The following is an 18804-nucleotide window of genomic DNA, read 5'->3' as shown; positions in this document are numbered from 1 at the left end:
GGGGAGCAAAAACGAAAAATTATGACCAGTGTTTAGTATTCAAGAAAGGCCCAGCCAAAAAAATTCATACTCAGTAATGACCAAACTCCTCTGTCCTCACAGTAGGTCCTATTCCACCTGGGTGTCAGGCAAATGGCTGGATGAGTTCTGATTTTTCCAGGGCCCGTCCCTACATGCAAGCCCACAGGTTGCAATCTTTGAAAGTTACTTGTTAACCTTCTGTTGCTGGATATGATAAGAGTCAATGTGCCTTGTCCACAGTTTTCACTTTAATATGTTATCGAATCCTGGAAACTGGGAAGCCAGGGAAATCACAGCCAGGTCACCAAACACCAGCCTTTACAGCATGGGAGGCGAAGGGTTCTCATCCTATGTAATCAACACGCCTATTCAGTTTAATTCTTTTACACTTTTTCCCTGTCTTGATAACATGTAAGACTTCATTCAAAGGAATTTGATTTAAACTATTGATTTGGATCTATTACTAATGCTCAGCAAGAGACAGCCAGTGTAGCTGGCATAATCTGTACCTCTATATGATGCTTTTGATGGGAGACTACACTCTAGTGTATGATCAGAATATGACACAATGTTAAACCCTAATATATTTTGCCAGCCAAAACATATGTGTGTTCCTAGACGGCCACCTAGTGGACATGATTAGAATTGACCTTGGTGAGGATATTTAATAAGACCTTTTTTGTTAGAAAGCTGGAACTGCTCTATAAACAAAACAATATAACTAGAAATGATTTTCAGTGATTTTCTGCAAAAACAGCAGAAATTATTTTGAATTCTTTGAAGTTTAGAGACAGGATTTCTAATTTCTTTATGACTAACTCAGATTGGTTTTTCAGCAATTTATTACTAATAGGCAAAACGTTTCTAGACTTTTAGCCTAACTGAGGGTTTAAAAGAAAAAACTAAGCTAAATAGACACATTTATACTAGTTGCTGAACGTAATTTTGTATCTAAGGTGCTATCCCAGAATCTAAGCCCTGATGTCAATTAACTCCCAAAGCAGATTATATAGCCAACATTTCAAAGGGGTCCTGCTCTGGCCTTTAAAATAGCCCTTGTGAATTTGCATGCATACTATGTTTACATTTGCATATTTTTCATGTCAACATTTTTGCAATCATAAACCTCAAATATGCATGTGAAAATTGTAATAGTTCCTGTCAATGTTCTCTTTAATTTTTCCCACCCATGTGCAGAATCAATTTTGTTATGTGCACCAATATGAAGGTGACACATCACCGCCATATTGGGGCACATAACAAAATTCATGTGGTGGGGGTGTGGCTGAGGGGTTCAGAGTGTGGGAGGGGGCTCAGGGCTGGGGGTGCAGGCTCTGGGGTGGGGCCAGGGATGAGGGTTTTGGGGTGCAGGATACCCAGGGGCTACGGAGGGGAGAGGAGGCAGGTCCGAGGCTGCGGGAGAGGCATCTCTCCCCACCACAACCTGAGCACCTGTGTGGCACTTAATAGGCTGCTGCTCGGCTGCACAGCTTAGGGCAGGCGTCAGCAACCTTTCAGAAGTGGTGTGTCGAGTCTTCATTTATTCACTCTAATTTAAGGTTTTGCGTGCCAGTAATACATTTTAATGTTTTTAGAAGGTCTCTTTCTATAAGTCTATAATATATAACTCAACTATTGTTGTATGTAAAGTAAATAAGGTTTTTAAAATGTTTAAGCAGCTTCATTTAAAATTAAATTAAAATGCAGAGCCCCCTGGACCAGTGGCCAGGACCTGGGCAGTGTGAGTGCCAATGAAAATCAGCTCGCTTGCCGCCTTTTGCACACGTGCCATAGGTTGCCAGCCCGTGGCTTAGAGGGAACTTAGATTACTGTAAATCATGTAGTGAGACTTCTTGCAATGGATAGATCAGTTCTAGCCAACTATCCCTCCACCTACCCCTCCGTGTCCAATAAGCATGCAAGTTTATCCTCATATTATATGCACTCAGAGAATGCAGTATTAAGATGCAGCAGCCCCAGAGGTTGCAGTTTGTTTCTCAAGCGGTTACAGTTTCTGAGTCTGGGGCAGTAAATATCATTCTCTATTTGCTAAGCACTTTTCCTAAGAAACCTACTTGTTATTTGAAAATTAAAAACTCAAAGTCAGATAAGCTCTCAGGCACTCCCACTATTCAGAAATGCTCAGTGAGCCAAAGATGCAGGTAAAATGAAATACAAAAGTAACGGAAAACAGCAAGTGCCTAGAATTCCTCAGGTCTAAAAGAAAAACACAAAGATCCCCAATGTTTCACCCTCTATTAATAGCCCCTGACAAAATACTGTTGATGGAAGTTTATGTTCACAACAACTAAAACATTAAACTTAGCTAATAATGTTAACATTATAGATAATCATTGAGATAATGTAGAAATTAAAATTTCAATACTTTGTGGCTTCAAAATAGCAAGTGTGGAGAAATGCTTCTCAAACTCCAAAGCTATTTTCAAAGCGCTGGAAGTACAGCTTCTTTGTCTCTTTAGCCCTGAGGTTTTGAATGGCTAAGTCCCTGGATATCACTACTGTACTAAATATAGCTGGCAAATGCACTTTTAATTTTAATCCCACTGAGAACGATCAGCACTCTGCACCTAATTAAATGCATTCAGCACAAAGAAGTGCAAGGAGAAAGTCATCTCTCATGTGGATCAGCTGATTTTAATTAGGGCTCACTCTTCAGACCTTCCTACCCTCCTATGGTGCAGAGAGCTACAAAGAATTCAACCACAATGAGACTGAATAGTCACAGTGCTCCCCTCTGCCCCCACAAATCTTTCTGTCTTCACTTCTGTGTCTCTCTCTCATTGGTTTCTGATCTCCTGTCCCATTTGCTGTGTCTTTGCTATTTAACAGCATTTATTATGACCCGTTTCCAGAACTGGGACTCTTGGCAGAAATTTCCTCTAAAGTTCCAAATACACCAAAACTGCTGCTAATTGGAGATTTCTTTGCCATTAATGCTTTGAACTAAATTGGTCCCTGAACATGGTCCGTTTCTCTGTTGGGAAAACTGAATTCATCTCCATACATTTGGGGGAAGAGGGGAAGCAGGATTTGCCCACTCCATTTAAATGGGGTTCAATCCTTATAACGCATAGCTCTCAGAATCTCCCAGAGGCCTTGTGCTTCCAGCACTGAGCTTAGATCGCGCTATACCAACCAATATGGCAATACAGTTTATTTCTCATGGGTTACTGCCCCTAAAACATCTCTCCCACATGCAGGAAGTTTTCTCTGTGTGGTGGGGAAAGCATACAAGTCAGTACTGACTGCCAGTGTTAAATATTTCATGGGATCCCCACACTCAAGATTAACCTTCGTGCTTCCCCCACATCAGTCCCACTATTCTTCATCCTTCCTGGGCACAGAGAGGGAACTTGTGCACAGACCCAGGGAAGGGTGAAATAACCCTATAGTGGACTCACTCTCCTTCACAATTCTCCATCCAAGCATGCATCCATAGTAGTTTTTGTCTCTTCTTGCACAGGCAAGGGGATTGTTTGAGCTTTTGTTCCTGTGGTGCTAATATTAATAGATATCCACACTGAAAGAACATGTCTCTTGGGAATGCTCAGCCTGATTCGGATTGCACATCAATTTTACTTTGCCATGACTCCACAGATTTTACACATTAGTGTAAGCAACAATGGAATCAGACCCAGTGTATATCGGCCTGCACAAGAGAGTCATGCAGCTTCAAAGGTAAATTGGTAGAAATGGGAACACTCATGGCTTCTGAGCCAGAATAATGTGTATTGTCTTGAATTCTTACACCGGAGACTTGTGTTCATTCATTTCCAATGTTGCTGTGCCAGCCTGAAGAGCGCCACTCACTCTGACATGAGGAAGATATTTGACTTTGTATGCTTAGGTCAAACCATGTATAAAATGGAATAAAAACAACAACAAATTCCAGGCCCTTAAGTCTCACAATTTTCTTGATTTACTTAAAAGAAAATAAAGGTGGCTAAGCTGTAACTCTATTCCCAGGGGGAAGTATGAATTCGTCCTTGCCAAGCAGGTGATGGACGCATTGCCGACGATGGTGAAGGATTGTTTATATCCCTCTAACACACTCAACAGTGGCAGCAATTGTCTAAAGGGTCTTTCATCTAGTCCTCCGTAGGTGGAAGGTGGATTGAGCCTGACTCTTGGGAGCATGGGCTCAGAGACCCCTCTTGTTTCAGGCTAGAAGACAACCTCTAACTGATGGGAATTAGAAATAAATGTTTCCTGTAAACTGGTTATTCCATAACTGTTTGGAGCAGGTATTTTCTTTCACTTTCCTCTGAAGCTTTCTGGTACTGGCCACTGCTGGAGACAGGGTATAAGATGAGATGGACCATGGGCCCAAATTTCTTTGTAGTACAGACACTCTGGCAGACTTCTCCACCCCCCTCAAAGTATATCTGCTGCAGAAGCATGTCCACTGAAATGTCTGAGTCTTTTGTGGAATGGAAACTGGATTATTTGTGGATTATTGGGTTGATTCCTGCCCTAATTTATTAATTGGAGTTTGCTGTCCCAGGTTTTAAAGAGGGGCAGCAGCCTAGCACTACTGCATAAGTTGGTGAGGTCAGTGTGGAACAACCAACATTTCACCTCCTGATGTTAGAACAAAGTCATCATATGGCAGTAGCACTGTAGTTTAAAGCATAAACCTAACTGACCTGGGCATGTGGAATTAAACATGTGTGAGAAGTTCAAAGCTGACACGCTGGCAACCTGGAATATTGAAAAAGTGTGTGGTTATATTACTAGTAGATTTGATGTCAGATTCTTATGTTATTCTGTGAAAATGAGAGATGAAAGATGATAGCACATTGTTTTTCCATGAATATTCATTTGAATTTCTTGACAAATTCACTTCAGCCAGACTCGGCCCTTTGTACGTTTAGTTTTCTCCAACTGTTTTGCATTTGAGATATTCTGGCATGTGGATCTTTGCGGAAAGCAAAAATTTAAAGTCATGTTGAAACGAGCACCTACATTCACTGGATAAATTACTTGCAATGAATGACTCACTCCATTCTAATGAAAACAATGTAGGGGAGATGAGGATGTCTGACACTTTGTGGAGTGTTAGACAATTGACCTGCCTGAGAAACTGAGAGATACACCTTCTAATTTAACAATGTCACAGACAACAACAGTATGTATGCGTGTATACATAACACCAGATACCATACAACGCTAACAAAACAGCTGATAGAAACACACCGTCGAGTGTGGAGATATCTATTTCTGTCTTCTACAGCATGTTTTCGAGCCTATCTTGATGTAGGAAAAAGTTCAGTAGTTTGGATTTAAAAGAAAAAAAACTCATCATTTTTTATAAATTTAGGGGATTTCAATCAGGCAGACTGTGAACATTCATAGAAGTGAAAACATCCCACAGCTAATCCAGAACATAAAAGAGGTGTCTGCTCATTCTCTTTGATATTTTGCACTCTTCATGTGAGACAGCTCTCTCCATTCATCTCCCCTAGTGGTCTTAATTTTGGAACAAAAGTGTTATATCACAGACTGCTTGGTGAGATGGTAGAGTAAGGACTGGAGATACACTTATGGCATATGGAAAAACTTTAAAGCATAGTAACAGATATTACATTACACAATAAATGGCTAATAAAAATCATTTTTCCTTTGAGAAATGAATATGAAATGTGTTAAAGCAACCGTTCTTAAACTATAGTCTGTAAAGCACTTGCTGGTTGTCAGCAGAAAGATGACAGGTCACGTGGTGTCAGTTCTCCAAGTTTCCCCAGCTTATTGTGCAGATGTCCTTGGCCCTTCACTGCTAAAGGAAAGCCTTGCACTGCATCAGGAAATGAGGAGGATGAGCTAGCTTAGCTGCCTCACTAGAGATCATTTCTACATAAGAAAAGGAGAGGAAACAGGAAGTATCCTCAGGAGTTGGTGCCACCTGTAGGAAAGGAACATCAAGGAGAACAGAGGAAATGTATGTCCAGAGGAGAAAAAAAAGAAAATTCATGCTCAAAAATATCACTCTTCTGGAATAGTAAGCAAATGTGGCCTTGCCTAGCTTATTTGAAGCCATCTTTCACTTCAATGGGGCCAGGATTTCATCTTTTGTCATTATTTCCGACTTGTCTTCTGTGAGCTGCCCAACCCTTCTGTCTAAACTTCCAAGAGCATCATACAGTACATGGCAGTCTTGCTATTCCTTTAAGAGAAAGCTGGAGCCCCAATTCCCCTTAAGTGGTGTCCTACCCATTTCTGAATCCAACTGAAAATTTCCCACCAGGTGCTGAACATTCACCACGAAATCACTTCACCATACCATTTTCATCCCATACTCCCCACCTGCTGAAGTCCTTCTTCAGAAGTGGTCCCCTCTCGGCTCACTCCCCTTGAGTTTTCTAACTTCAAGAGGTCATTATTTTATTTATGCTGACCTGGTTTCTCCGAAATACAAGCTTCCCCTCCTCCAAAAGGGAGCTCCCCTGCAGCCTTTTCGTGTTATATGATTAAGTTATCCAAACCTCAGTAACAAGCCAGCTTCATTGAATCTTGATTCGTGATGCACTATAGCCTTCTTTGGTAAATCAACTCTAACACCTCTTTAAAGTTGTCTTTATATATATACCTACAATAAATCCTATATTCCAAAGAATCAGTCTGTCTAGTCAACACATAGACCAGCATGAGAGCTTTATGTGGGGAAGTAAGTAGGATCCATTTCAAAGCAGGAATTGGCCTGTAAATTGCCCTTATGAAAATATTTCGGTATATTTGTATGTGTTCTTGCAACTTAATCAACACTCAGCTATAATTAAAAAAACAGCTTCTCACAGTGAGGCGATGGAGAAGTTTACTGCTGGTTTGTCTCTATTTATAATAAATATTTTACACTCCTATCATGAAAAAGATGCAGAACATATTTACACCTCCAACCTTCCTTTTCACATACCATCCATCAGCGTGTCCTGGTAAATTCCATAGGACCTTCTGTTCTATGAGTATCATGCCTCCTGGCTCAAAAGGGTCAATGACCTGCCATACAGTATGGCAGAACATACTACCAGAAGCTACAAGGGATGGGGGTGAAAGAGCTTCTTCAATGGCCACTGTGGACTCCCCACAGCTGGGAATTCTCAGAAAGGAAGACAGGGCTAAATTTCATCCTATTTGCATTGTCACAGTGGCACAAAAGGAGTGGTGCAAGCAAGGGAATCTGAGCCCTTTCCATGCTGGCATGGCTGGCCTGAATTACCCATATGGCAGAAACATTGAGCTGACCAAAGCAATTGTTATAAAACAAAACAAAACAAAACAAACAAACCAAAAAAAAAAGGCTAAAAGTGAAACTGAGGAAGATGTTAGACATGGTGAAGTCAATTAACATAATGTCATTAAGGCGCCAGCCGCCTTGCAACAGGTGTCAAATAAGGATGAAAATAGTTAAGCCAAGATTTCAGCTGCATGGTATTTCACAGAGGTTAGTGGAATGGAAATGCCTGAAAAGCAAAAAGTGATATTGATTTCTATAGCTTTGAGACTGCAAGACATTGGCATTTATCACGGAGCTAATTCTTCTACACAGAAGAATTAGAAAGATTTAAACGGCTGCATTTGTGCTCATATCTGATGCATATTATTCATCCAAGGAAAGAAAATGGGGCACAAATAATGACTTCTTTCTCTACAGAACATACAATAGCCACAACTGTACATTTTTTCCCCCTCAGCTACTAAGCCAAAAATTCAACCATGCAACTCTGGTGAACTTTCAGTGTCTCTGACAAAAAAATAAGTGTTTGTGGGGGAAAAATCAAGCTGCTACTAAGAAACAGCACTTAATCCTGTAATCCTTATTCATGAAAGTAGTTCTTAGTCATGTGACTTCCATTAAAGTCTACTGGCACGAGGAAAGGTTACTTGTCTGAGTAAAAAGTAGCAGGATTAAATCTATAGTTGGGATTTAAAATTGGTAACAAAATAGAGTTTCTCAAGCTTGAGAGATAAGACAATTCCATACAAAGGCTTTTCATATTAGAACATGAAACGGAGCAAAAGCTGCTGAGAGCACCATGGCTGAAATGATTACAAGGGATTAGAGGAAGTCAAAAGAAATAAATAAAAATTTAAGGCTATTGCACGAAGCAGGGCTGGCTATACAGGAGTATATGGGGGCCTATTCGTAGGAAGGGACAGTGGTTCTGAAAGTATGGGACATGAGGAAAGGAAAAGGTTCCTTCTCTAAAGCAATACAAACTTTAGAAATAGCATGGATCTGATGCAGGAGTTGGCAAAAGTTTGGAGTGACTCCTGTTTTCTTATGAATCAATTCACTTTTTGTTAAGTAACCACTGTGAGGACTCAGTGAACAAGGTGCAGAACAGTAAATTGATGAGTAAAACACTGATAAAGAGAAAGACCACAAGAATGTCTCCAAGACAATGACTATTGTACCTCTGGGCCGTAGAAGAACCAAGAGTTTATCTGTACTCTTAATCCTTAGGAGTTAGTAAATTGAACTGATGACCCCAAGGATTCATACATTATAAGGCCAGAAAGGACTGTTGTGATAATTTATTCTGATCTCCTGTACAAAACCAATCATAGGAATTCCCTGAGTTAATTTCCTTCAGTTCCTAGCCTCCTCCTGAAAACACCCATCCCCTCAGCAACAGAGCTGACCCCTTTCCCAGCTCCCTAGCTCTTTTACAACTCCTCTAAAAACTCACCTCCTTGTCCACAGCTCTGTCCCGCTACTCTTGTTAGACACTCCAAAGTGATCGTGTGGTACAGTCAGCTGAAAGGAAGTTAGTTTGTACATGGAGCAGCACTCTGTGAAATGGTGATATGTTTTGGATGATTTTACTCCTGTAAAATGTAGCTTTTTCACAAAGTGCACTTTTCCCACCGAAACATGAAGCTATTCCCATTTTCATGTTGTGATGTGAAAGCTGCTGTTCATCTGAACACCATTTACTAATAAAATGTCATATTTTTGCAATAGATGGGCACTCGAATATAATCCACTTCCCCTCCAAACAAGAATGACCCTAGCAAGTTTATGGTGCTTTCCTTCTTCAAAAGTCCTCTATGACCATTATAAAATTAATTATCCTTCTCCACACATCTCGCAGTAGGGAAAGTTGTATCATCTCTACTTTCCAGCTAGGGAAACAAAGGGAGAAAGTTTAATCAACACATGTAGGATTGGAGTATTGGTATCAAAGGCAAAGTTAGGACTCAGGAATACCTTGCTCCTTAATCCTGAGTATAGTCCTCAGAACTATGCTACATCTCGTCTTAAGTATTTTAGCTTCTGGTGCTGGCAACACAGTAAAATCTTTCAATGAACATTTCTTTTTAAAAAAAATTAAAAGGGGCAATGGGAACCAAGCAAACTGAAGACTCAACATCAGGATTTAAAACATGCAAGAGAAATAAAGATACGTAGCATGGAAGACAAGAAAAACCCTCAAGCATATATGCTGCACTGTAGGTAAAACATCCTCTATATATTTATGGGCTACACCATGAAGCCCATCATAGAAGCACTTTACAAACACATGAATAAATAAATTAAAACCACCTAATATAATCAAATAGCATTTTCCCCATGTTGGAAAAGACTAAGATAGCACAGTGCGGCAGTACATTGAATCTCTGACATTTAACAATGGCACTTAAAGAATCACATGATGTAATAACTAAAGTCAGGAAAAGACATATGGAGACAAGTGATAAATGAATAGATGGCTAGACAGACAGAAAATCTCACTCAACATTTTATCTCCCATCTGCTTTTCCCTGTAATTGTCATTTAGCACAATCAATCCAAGCCTTCCTATGGGTGGAGGAGACAAAATAGCATTTGTTAGTGTGCATGGTGTTTAAAAACAAAAAATGAAAGCACTTGAGCAGAGTCTCTCCTCGATGGGAAGCATTTGTTTTTGGTTTGCCTTTTTTTTTTTTTTTTTTTTTTTTAAGTTCTTGATTTTTTCCCTGTTTCCCCATATTGGTCTCTAATTTTGCACCTAGAATAAATCTGTAAACAACAGCAAGAGACAAACCAAGATGAGAGAGATGACAGAAGGTACAAGTTGACTTTGAAAAGAAGAGTTCTCTCTCTTTGTGTAGCTCTCTAGTATCATCTGCAGCAATATGAAAAGCAGTAGAAGCCCGTGCTGTGCTAAAAGTTTTACCATGAGCATGTGTTGCAGACTGCACTATACTTGCAGTATATGGCGGGTAAGGCATTCCTTTCTCTTTCCCATCGGATCTAATCATGACACTTGGCCTTTACAGAGTCCCTTCTATGAGAGATCTCAAAGCATCGTTCAAATATTCATTCATTTAAATGTACATCTCTCTTGTGAGGCAGATATGGGAAAACTAGGAGGTTGAGGGTCAGTGTGTTATTGGGCAAGTTACTAAGCTCAATACAGAGTTAACTGGCTGAAATTCTCTGGAATTCCAGTTATATACTGGAAGTCAAAGTAGACTGTGTAATGGTCCCTTCTGGCCTTAAAATCTGTATATCATGTCCTGCTCCTGCCCAATTACATGGGGGAATGAGACTCCTCAAACACCTCATGTGGTTTTGTAGGACATTCTAGTATCTTGGGTGAGGGCAGAACAATATTCTCCCTAAGGAGCAGCTGAGCAGGGAAGGGGGTGGGGGGAGGGGGAGAGGTTCATGTCTCTGTCTCACCGATGGACTGATTAATGATTTGGGAAATAAGTCGTGCCCTGCAATAAGTTACTTTCCACGAGGAAGAGGGGAGCAGAACTTACCCTGGGGCAAAACAGCTAGACACTGCCAATTATCTCAGGGCTGAAGGTAAACTCATGATCTATCTACCCCTAACCAATTTGCCTAAGAACATTCACAGAGCTGGGAATAGAACCCGGACATTCTGACTCCGCACTAGCCATTAGATCACATATCGCCTCCCTTAGCTAGTTATCCTGTCACATTGAATCCCTCTTTCACAGACCCAGTGAAAAGCAAAGCAAATTCATTTCCCACCAGATTAGCAAATCATGAATAAATTCCATGTTATTGTTGTAAAGGGAAGAACAATTGCTTCCTATTTTAGCAAAGAAAGACAGAAAAACCTGCATTTCAAATGATTAAACTGACTTAGATTTCTCACTTAAAACAACAAACATTTAGTTACATTTCTCATAGAGGGCACGTGCACTTCCACTGAAGACAACAGGATGGCATGGAGGTGTGAACCAGTGTGGAATTTGGCACTTTTCTCTAACCACTCTAGTGCATTCTTTATGGCAAACACATAACATGGTTATTTCAGGTCTCTCCCATACTCAGATATTATAGAGTGAGGCAAAGCCTTGGTTCTGAATTGTCTTGGTTTTGTCAGTATGAGTAAATGGGATTGCAGCTTTATAGCTGTCAGATACATAGTACTATATTACTGTTCTGTATCCCTGCCAGACTATATCACCTACCACTAGAAATGCACTGACCGTGCTGTAAATAACAAGATGAATACTGCAGAGACTAGGATTTCAAGGTGCTAACGACTTGACAGTGCCTTTAACATGTACAGCCTCATATTGGGTTGGTGCATAGTCATGTGGCCCATTGGGAGCACTGCAAGCATTCTATGCCCCCCATATTAAGTATTATTACCCTCATTTGAGATACTGAATAATGGTGGACTGAGAGCTGAAGTGATTTGCCGAAGGCCACCCAATGCCTGTGGCAGAGCCAGAAAGACACCACAGTCCTAACTCCCAGTCTTGAATTTTAACCAAAGACCGTTTGCTAAACCTCAGTAAAATAAGGTGATTTCATGAATGAATATAAAAATTAGAAAATACAGTGAGAAGTCTAAAAACTAATTTTTTCAGAGCAGAAGAAAGCCTTGTGGGATGGATAGCAGAGCATGGACTGTTTTACACAGACTGCTTTGGAGATGTATTAACTTGTAGTGCACATTACTACCTTCTAGTGAATGGGCTTCTTTGTAGAACTGCCTATGTGTGCAGTAGCAAAGTTCCCTCTCGGTGACTCTGCTTATGGAAAATTTGCATTAGCTGACACAGTGGAGCGCTCCTCTGTGAGCTGGAGTTGCAATGTTTGCATCCCAGTGCTGAAACTGGCCTGATCCCACATCCACTGAAGTCGGTGGAAAGAGTCCCCTTGACTACAGGGTACATTAGATCAGACACTTTGTGTACCTGGCTGTAACGGCAGTGTCTGCATATACAAAGTTCCTGGATCTTGTATATTGGGACATTTCATCTTACTGTTTTGGAAGGCATATGTGAGACACAAGGCTGATTCCCTCCTAAGTAAACCTACTTCCTTCCCCAAAACATCATGGAACTAACATGCCATTTGCTGCCATCATATTGTTAAGTCTGCTTGTATGTTACACTTCTTCCCCTACCCTGTATGCCTATTCAGACTGTAAGCTCTTCAAAACAAGGACCAACTATTCCTCTCTTTATATACCGTGCCTAGAACAATTGAGTCCCATTCTTGGCTGGTGCTTAAGCACTGCCATAATAAACATATTACATGATAATTTAAAAAAAAGTTTGCTTTTTCCCCTTAGCACCCATCTGACAGTCACATGAATGGCAATTCTGAGCCATGCGTGGCCTCATTTACATTATTGACAATGAGATGATCTAAGCCTTTGATGTCAAAGTAATTGAGACAAAAATATCATCACCACCACTACCACTCTGATCAAATGGCCTTTCAACAATACTTCCCTCCCACCCAAGGTACTGAAGTCCTGCTTTGTTTTCATTCTTTACCCTGCCTCCACCTCACGGATAAGGACCAGGTTGTGACATTTAGCTATTGACTCCTTTGTAGATGGTGCATAGCTGCCCTGCTCTGAGGGTGCCATCAGTCCCTGAGCTCTCCAGAACTTTAGCCAAACAGGCATGTTACATGTTACCCCTGGGAAGGGGCAGCCTGCTCTCCTACTGTGCCCAGCCAGCTCCATAGGTTAGTGGATGGTGTCATAAACAGATAGTGAAGGGTTAATGTCTCTTTTACCTGTAAAGGATTAACGAACAGGGACCCAAACACCTGACCAGAGAACCAGTCAGGAAACAAGATACTTTCAAATCTAGGTGGAGGGAAGCCTTTGTTTGTGGGTTTTGGGTTTGTGGGTTGTTCTCTCGGGGTCCTGGATGGGACTAAAGGTGCAACCAGGTTTCTGCCAATCTCCCTGCTACAGTCTCTTGTCTATTCAGAATAGTTAGTAAGTAAAAAGACGGTGGAGGAACAACAAAAAACTTCTTCGATGGAGTTTAGCTCTCCAAAATTTTGATTTTGAAATTCAACACATTTCAGGAGCTTCTAACAAAGTAGCTGATGCACTCTCCCGTGAAAGTTTCCCAGAATCCACTGGTTAAAATTTGTCCTTAAAATGTAAAAAGTCTTGTAGTTTACATACTTAGTAGTATATGTAAAGGTGCATGTGTTGTATTAATTTGTTTATTCTAAAGTTCTAGGAAGAAATCACCGCCAGTGAGGTTCCCCACTGTCTGCGATTTGGGGGGCGTGTCATAAACAGATAGTTAAGGGTTAATGTCTCTTTTACCTGTAAAGGGTTAACAAACAGGGACCCAAACACCTGACCAGAGAACCAATCAGGAAACAAGATACTTTCCGATCTAGGTGGAGGGAAACCTTTGTTTGTGGGTTTGGGGTTTGTGGGTTGTTCTCTCGGGGTCCTGGACGGGACTAGAGGTGCAACCAGGTTTCTGCCAATCTCCCTGCTACAATCTTTTGTCTATTCAGAATAGTGAGTAAGTAAAAAGGCGGTTATAGTCTTTTAACTTATTTTTCTTATTTGCAGATGTGTACTTGCTGGAAGTAGCTTAAATTGTGTTTCTGCTGGAGAAAGCTTCTTTCTATTGTCTATAAGCTAAAAAACCCTGTATATTTACCATCTTGATTACAGAGACAATTTTTATGTTTTTCCTTCTTTATTAAAGTTTTCCTCTTTTTTTTAGAATCTAATTGATTTTTTTTGGTTATCTTTTGTAAAACTCCAGGGAAGGGAGTCTGCACTCACCAGGGAATTGGTGGGAGAAAGGAAAGGGAAGAGGGAAGAAAAACCTCCTCTCTGCGTTTATCTCTGTATCTCTCTCCAGGGAAGAAGGGAGGGGGAAGGGGTGATTCAAGGAGTTGAATTATGGTGGTCTCCTAGTGTACCCAGGGCGGGAAAGAGCTAGGAGGAAGAAAGGAGGGGGGAAGGGAAATGGTTTACTCCCCTTTGTTGTGAGACTCAGGGAATCTGGGTCTTGGGGGTCCCCAGGGAAGGGTTTGGGGAGACCAGAGTCTATCAGGCGCTCTACCTAAGTCCTGATTGGTGGCAGCCTATCAGATCTAAGCTGGTAATTAAGCTTAGGAAAATTCATGCTAGTACCCATATGTTGGACGCTAAGGTTCAGATTTGGGAATTATACTATGACGTAACTTGTTAACTATTCTGATAGACAAGAGACTGTAGCAGGGAGATTGGCAGAAACCTGGTTGCACCTTTAGTCCCGTCCAGGACCCCGACAGAACAACCCACAAACCACAAACCCACAAACAAAGGCTTCCCTCCACCTAGATTTGAAAGTATCTTGTTTCCTGATTGGTTCTCTGGTCAGGTGTTTGCGTCCCTGTTTGTTAACCCTTTACAGGTAAAAGAGACATTAACCCTTAACTATCTGTTTATGACAGATGGTGTGAAGATGAAGGCCAGGGTGATTTCTACCCCCCATGACACCAGATGGAATGAGTACCTTTGAGGGGAGATGATGCCTGTCACCCTCCCCCCATCTAAGCTCCACACTTGCACTAGAGATAATCTAGCCATAAAACCCTAATTCTATTATTTGTATTATTGCAGTGCTTACAAGCCCCAATATGGCGCTCACTGTGCTAGGAGCTGTACAAACACAGAATAAAAAGACAGTCTCTGCCCCCCAAAGAGTGATGCAATAAGCAAAGAACCAAACATAACTGAAACATCTGCCTCTCCCCCCGCAGACAAACTATTGATGGTATCTCTGATCTGCATGAGTGAGTACCTCATGGGAATCAAAGCCTTTCCCCTTAACATTTCTAGATAAGTAGTAACCAAAGTGCATTGTCAACAACTGGCTGCTCTATGGCCCACATGAAATGTCTCTTGGTTGGAATCCAGTGGATAGTGGCTTTATGTAAATAACCATCACAACTGGCACTTGTCAGACAGCTCAGTAGAGAGAGCTGAAGGTTCATTGGAATTAGATCTGAAACACTTTCCAACCTCAAGTGATATCTTCCACAACAGTGATATTGGGTTCCATGCAGGTGTAACTGGGTGGGGTTTAATGGCCTGTGATGTGCAGCAAGACAGACTAGTTTCTCTATGAGTTCTTTCTGGCTTTAAATTCTATGCCTCTATGTACTTCAATCACATCAGGAGGAGGATGTGAGGTAGTCTGCCACTGCCGTATGTGATCTATGGATCAGCATAGGATTTTCTCTTTCAGGGCTGTGAGCCCAGCATTTCTCACAAACATTAGCCTCACTACAAAAATTCTTAAAAACAGCTTCCCCAACCTGATTCCCGCCTCCCCCATTTTGGGGTCCAATGTATCACAGATTCTAAACTGGCTTTACATTCCATAATTTTAAGCAAGCTTCCTTTCATAATTGTGTTACTCTTTACTTATTCTCCCCTACCATTGTAATGGCATTAAAGATTAAACACATTAGCACTTAGTAGAATTACACACTGGCAAATGAACAAAAATAATCAGAAATGAAGGCCCTACTTAACAGAATGGATAATGCAACCTTAGAATTGTGGTTTCCTCCCTCTTTTGTCTTTTGCTCCATTGGTGTCTCAAGCAGTATCACTTAGGTAGCTACTGGAATGTAAAACCACCCAGGAAGTCCTTAACATTCCTTGTCTACCATTGCCATTACATTTCATTCCCCCTCTTCTTTCTTATTCCCTGCTAGCGGCCATCCAGCCTCCCTTATTATTCAGAAGAACAACAGCCATGCTAACATGAATCAGAATCAGAGAAGTGTAGGACTGAAAGGGACCTCAAAAGGTCTTCTAGTCCAGTCCCCTGCACTCAAGGCAGGATTAAGTATTATCTAGACCATCCCTGACAGGTGTTTTTCCAACCTGCTCTTAAAAATCCCCAATGATGGAGATTCCACAACCTCCCTAGGCAATTTTATTCCAGTGCTTAACTACCCGGAGAGTTAGGAAGTTTTTCCTAATGTCCAACGTCCTAATGTCCTAATGTCCAATGTAATTATGAACATGAATATTTTTACATAATTTCAAGCTTGGAAGTTTGTTTCCTCCTGTTTTTCCATATCACTTCCTGCTGCAGAGGTGGACAACTTGTTAGATTATTGCTGTGCCAGAAGATAGTGCTATATATAGAACACTAAGAAAATATCCCTCTTCCCTCCAGCTTATTAACAAGTCTTTGTTTGATCCATATGTTAACCATTCCTTTGCACTCCATTCTGGTTTCTGTGTGGATTTTGCACACCACTGACTCTCTCTGTGGTTTTAGCAGGGCTGTGCAAGCTGTGATAATTAACCAACGAATAAGTTGTAGTATTCTTGGCCTTTAGCAGTTATTTCTTTAGCTTAATAACATAAAACAGGATCATCATTACACCTGAAAGATGGTTTAAAATGGATGAGGATTACAAGATATCTAGGAAAACAATCTACTGTAGGCATTTCTAGGGCACCTATCCTAATAGAGAAACTTTCAGTGTGTAAGGCAGATACGTATGGATTGCAGCTGAGCTGCAAATTAACTGTGTATGCTTAGGATATAGTTACTGTTGTCAAGAAAATGTTCAGGTACATCAGAGATTTGAGATTCCTGGGGTCTTCTCCTTACCCCACCTAGCTTGTAATTACAGCTGTCATTTTCAGAACACCTACATAATATGACAACCATATAATGTACAATCTATAGGACAATTGCAGTGTGCATAGCAATAACAGACCTTGACTCCTATATTTTCTACTATCGAGATCTAGTGATGACTGTACTTTAATAGGTTTTATTGATCACTGTGTTCCACTGTACATCAAGCATATGAGGCATGGGAAAGCACAACTTGTTAGATTATTGCTGTGCCAGAAGATAGTGCTATATATAGAACGCTAAGAAAATATCCCTCTTCCCTCCAGCTTATTAACAAGTCTTTGTTTGATCCATATGTTAACCATTCCTTTGCACTCCATTCTGGTTTCTGTGTGGATTTTGCACACCACTGACTCTCTCTGTGGTTTTAGCAGGGCTGTGCAAGCTGTGATAATTAACCAACGAATAAGTTGTAGTATTCTTGGCCTTTAGCAGTTAAATAAGGACCAGCTGGTAACATTAAGGGCCTAGGGTAAAACTAAGTCTTTGTCTAATAATGAACTACTTGACTGGACTTCATTGTAATTATGAACATGAATATTTTTACATAATTTCAAGCTTGGAAGTTTGTTTCCCTCCTGTTTTTCCATATCACTTCCTGCTGCAGAGGTGGACAATTATAGACAGGCAGTGCTGCTATTAAAGGAATCAATAGCCACACTGCTCAGCTCCTTTTTTGTTTACATCCTGTGCCCTTCTTCTGGGAGACACAGTAATCAACAAATATAATGACTCATCAGCTTTGTTATTACACCAGATCAGTTATATCGTTAAGAGGGTAGAGCAGAAGCAGCAAGTGGGGACACACAAGAGCAGGTAAGCTGTGGTATCCAGTCTTTTCAAAATCTGATAAAGATAATAACATTTCCCACAGTTAGGGTTTTAAAGAGATTTTTTTTAAAAAAAAAAGGTTCTGTCAGCCTGGCTTTTAAAGCAACTTAACTAAAAGGATAGTTACATTTAGGCAAAGCATAGGACAGTTTTGCTAAAGAGGTTTTGCAGTTAATATTCTCCTCTAAAGAACTACCTGAGTCTAATACCAGCTAACCAGAACACCACCCCTGACTTCCTTCTTATAGCGGGCTGAGGAAATGACTTAATTGTCCACAGCTGGCCCAGCTGTAGCCATGTACTTAAGACATGCAGCTGTGAGCTTCTCTCCCCTTTGTGTATCAGTATTAATCCTCTTTCTCTGCCAGTACTTGGCTAGCTTCTATGGACCTGTGAGAGGGGTACAGAAAAGTAACAAATGTTTTGATTTTGGTATTAAACAGTGTAATCAGCAGAATGTTAGTTTAGACCATTTTAAACCTATAAGAACTTCATGAATGTGATCCACCAATATTACTGTGACTAGATAGGTTTCTATAGGTTAGCAAATTGAAGCTACTAGTTGGTTAAAGTCTCTAACTTCATACCTTTGTACTCTCATCTTGGCTGGGAAAGGGGCCTCAAGGTCAAAGAATGGTTCTTTCTCAGATTTTCACTGTATTGTCTTCATTCAAGATAAACAACTATGACAGCTCCATCCTTAGAGTGACTTTCAACTGATATTTTTTGAAAAGCAAACTTTTCCCCGGGATGGGAATTCTGATAATAAGAGACACATCCAAGCCCAGGATCTTACATTCTTTTGTTTACTAACTGGGTGAAACTGAAAGTGAATGTACTGCAGTGCTTGGGAAAGATGCCAGGACTCTGAGTACTCTGCTTATCTGCAGAACAGATACAGCATGAGCTACATGTGTTCAAGTTAATTTCCCTTCCTCCTATGCACCTCATCCCAACTGGGAAGAGATTGTGCTTGGGATAAAGATTAGCTCACCTTTCCTGTCCATGTAATCTTTGTCCACTCTGTCTTGT

At 40.7% G+C, this 18804-nt stretch overlaps 1 long non-coding RNA gene across 1 annotated transcript in view; it reads right to left on the bottom strand.

The window, feature by feature from the left end:
- Positions 1-18565, bottom strand: part of LOC115660592 — a 35174-nt gene extending 16609 nt beyond the window's left edge. Inside the window, exon 1 of the long non-coding RNA XR_004002850.1 lies at positions 18360-18565. This is a non-coding gene — a long non-coding RNA (uncharacterized LOC115660592). The remainder of the gene's footprint in view (positions 1-18359) is intronic.
- Positions 18566-18804: the final 239 nt, after the last annotated feature.

Source organism: Gopherus evgoodei, chromosome 12 (assembly GCF_007399415.2).
Source record: "Gopherus evgoodei ecotype Sinaloan lineage chromosome 12, rGopEvg1_v1.p, whole genome shotgun sequence".
Lineage (NCBI taxonomy): Eukaryota > Metazoa > Chordata > Testudines > Testudinidae > Gopherus > Gopherus evgoodei.
This window is presented reverse-complemented; position numbering and strand designations above follow the sequence as displayed.